Source organism: Pteropus alecto, unplaced genomic scaffold (genome assembly GCF_000325575.1).
Source record: "Pteropus alecto unplaced genomic scaffold, ASM32557v1 scaffold48, whole genome shotgun sequence".
Lineage (NCBI taxonomy): Eukaryota > Metazoa > Chordata > Mammalia > Chiroptera > Pteropodidae > Pteropus > Pteropus alecto.
Genome location: NW_006442110.1, coordinates 967,625 through 970,949, shown reverse-complemented (window position 1 = coordinate 970,949; position 3,325 = coordinate 967,625). Strand labels below are relative to the sequence as shown.

The 3,325-nt window shown below is 52.5% G+C and overlaps 1 protein-coding gene across 8 annotated transcripts in view; it reads left to right on the top strand.

The window, feature by feature from the left end:
* GALNT11 (polypeptide N-acetylgalactosaminyltransferase 11) overlaps positions 1–3,325 on the top strand; it is a 59,383-nt gene that overhangs the window by 45,669 nt on the left and 10,389 nt on the right. The gene's annotated exons all lie outside the window — the stretch shown is intronic.

Here is a 3,325-nt window from a genome sequence, read left to right as displayed (position 1 = left end):
GAAAAACCTGGGGGAAACTGTTGACACCCCCAGCTGAAGCCTTGTGAACACGTTTTACGAAACCGTAGTTTCTCGCTTCACGATGATCCGCTTCAAAGTGTTAGTGCGTCACAAACAGTGAAATCAGGGCAGGACTCATTGTCTGGAAGCCACGGCCAGTGCACGTGGTGACGGGAACACCACGAGCAGCGAGCGTGGCTCTGTGCAGCAGCCCGCATGCCGGTGACTGTTTCTGACGTGATGGGACGCCTGTCACTTTAGTGCAGAGGACCGCTTCATCTGTCACTTTGCTCTTTTCTGTCTGTGGTGTTTGACGTCGCCATCCCATTCTCTGGAAGTTGTATTGCTTTGGGAACTTTGAAAAGCTGAGCAAAGGTCGCTTTAGGATGTTGGTACCCGACACATGTATCTCATGCCACAGGAGCCGGGGTGACCGCGCAGGTGCGGTTTCCTGGAAGAGGTGATCAAGGGGTCGCTTTTCAGGTCCACATTACGTAACTCTTTAAATTTAAAAAATGGGCCGAGTCCTTTTAGGAAAAAGATTAGGCCAGAGAAATGGGAAGCCACCCAGGAAAGGGCAGAGGTGCATGACATGGGCCCGAGTTTCACAGAGGGCCAGTGGCTGACATTGTCACCCGAGACAAACTCCACCAACCAGGGAAACATGGGCTATGTTTGGTGCCACATGACCAGAGTAAGGGTGTTTCTGCTTGGTGACTAAGAGGGGAGCGCAGCAGCCAGGTGACAGCAGGCTGACGAAGGACAGGAGAGGGTGGGAACAAGGGCTCAGACAAGCGGTAGTGAAGGAGACGGGGCTGTATTTTATAAGAGCTGAGTGAGTCTCTGCAAAACAGCGCGACTGCCTCTGATGCTCCATGTCGCCAGGCCCTGCCTCGTCCAGACACCCGGCTCCTACCTGGGTCAGTGCGGCCCAGACAGTCGACCCTCCTCTGCACAGTAGCCCGAGTCATCTTTCCTCGGGTCAGAGTCACAGCGTGTCCTCCTGTGGCTTCCTGCTGCGCTTAGATCTGAATCTGTGACGTGGCCCGTGCTGCTCTCTGACGTCGCCTCCAGCTGCTGTGTTCCGACCGTCCTTGCCTCATGCCTGCTGTGTCTGCCTCCTTCCTCAGGGCTCAGCCCACACGTCACCTCCTCTGGGAGGCCACTCCCTCCTCCCGGCTCACCACATTAGATTTCCGTCTCTGAAATGGCCAGATTTCATCTCCCCTCACTAGAATAGAAGCTCGACGCCAGGAACCACGGCTGGCCCATCCATCGTGTCCCAGAGCCTTTCAGGCATTTAACACGTGGAGAGCGTGGTCAGAGATGAGCAAGCGCTGCAGCTCGCCAGCTAGAAAAGTCTGACACGGAGGGACAGGCCCTGCTCGCTGCTCCTCGGACTCTCAGCCCTGGCATCCACTGCACAGGGCCATGCACAGAGAGCCCTCTGCCACTGACTTGGGGTGTAACAGACACTTCGCCCTGTGCGGTGTTTCCTCCCACAGATTCGCAGCCCCCCGTGCTTCCTCTTGCCATGCCCCCGCTCTCCCTGAGAGCTTGTGGACCTGACGGCTAGAGGGCCACTTCGTGCCGTTCCTCCATGTGGGACAGGTTGGCATCTGCTCCAGCAGGAAGCAGATCCCAGGCTCCGTGATGACTACCACAGGTTTCCTTTCTTCCGTGTTTGACGGTTAGAGACCAAGTCCGAGATCAAGGAAGAAAAGGCTGCAGCGACAACAGCTTTGAAACCTGGCACAGACCGTGAACACTCTCCAGCCTCGCAAAACTGACAATTTCACGAACGAGGAATGTTTCAGGACAATATTCAAAAATATTTTGTCAGATAATAGGTGTTTTGAGAATTTCTGTTAAACCACACAGTACAAAAGCTTGTTATTTTAGGGTGTTCATGAAGCACAAGCTAAAAATCTGTCGTGAAATCTTGAGGGTGCATTTTTGCCCAGTCACAATGGCAGAGCAGGTAGACGCTGTGCCACCTCCTCTCACGGCCACATCAAAATTACAACTACGGAACAGCCATCATTGGGAGTTGCCTGTAGTCTAGCTGCACAGAAATCCTACAACTGGGGACACACAGAAGAGGCCACCTCGAGACTGGTAGGAGGGGCAGAGATGCGGACTGGGCCAGTCCCACATCCACAGTGTGGCAGTTAAGAATCGGGAGGGACATCTCGGTTGTGGGGGTCCTCCCACAGGAAGGAGGGCTCCCCAGCCCAGGGCTCCAGTGCTAAAAAAGGAGTCCCCATAACATGTGGGTGTGAAAACCAGCAGAGATGGTGGCTGAGTGAGACGAGGGGCTGCTAGGGACTGAGGTGCTTCCCTTAAGAGGGCCACGCACGCACACACACTCACAAACCCACTCGCCCTGAGCTCCAGTGAAGGGACAACAGCTCGAAAAGTACCAGGGATACAGGAGAAAATAGATTAACCTAAGGGTGAGGGGTAGAGGGGTAGCACGGGGGACAACTCTGTTCAGGGATGGAAGTGCCACCAATGCCACTGTTCCTTTGTTGGTGCTTCCTCCTGCCCAGCCAGTGCTGTGTCTGTCTCCATTAACCTGGCTCACACCGTTGGCCGGCCCTGGTCAGCTCTCCCACCAGCCTGAACCTCTTCCAGCAGCTCTTCTACACAAGCGGTCAGCTTGGCGCAGCCTGTGGACTTTCCTGAAACCTCTCTAAGGTCCACACACCCCAAACAGGCAGCAGCTGGCCTCAGCTTTCCCTGTACCTCTTGCTAAATGGTCCCAATCCCGGCACTAGTGGCAGTTGACCTTGGTTCGTAGCTAGCCTCTCCCACATGCCTCCAAGCTCAGCAAGGTGGCAGCCAACCACAGATCACTATGGGATTTATTCTTGGCATGCAAGGTTGGTTCAATACCCACAAGTCAATTAACGTGATACATCACAAACAATGAAGTATAAAAATCGTATCAGTAGATATAGAATAGTATTTGAAAAATCCAGCTTCTATTTACAATAAAAGCTCTCAGCAAAGTAGAGATAGAGGGAACATACCTTAGCATGCTGAAGGCTATGTATGTCAAACCCACAGCTAACATCACGCTCAACGGTGAAAAGATGAAGGCATTTTCTTTGTGATCAGGATCAAGACAAGGATGTCCACTTTCACCACTTTTACTTTTATTCAGTGTAGTATTGGAAGTCCTAGTCACAGCAACCAAAGAAGAAAAAGTAAAAGGCATCTAAACTGGAAAGGAAGAAATGGAACTGTCGTTATTTGCAGATGACAGAGAGAGAGAACCCCAAACATTCCACCAAAAAACCTATTAGAATAAAACTACGAG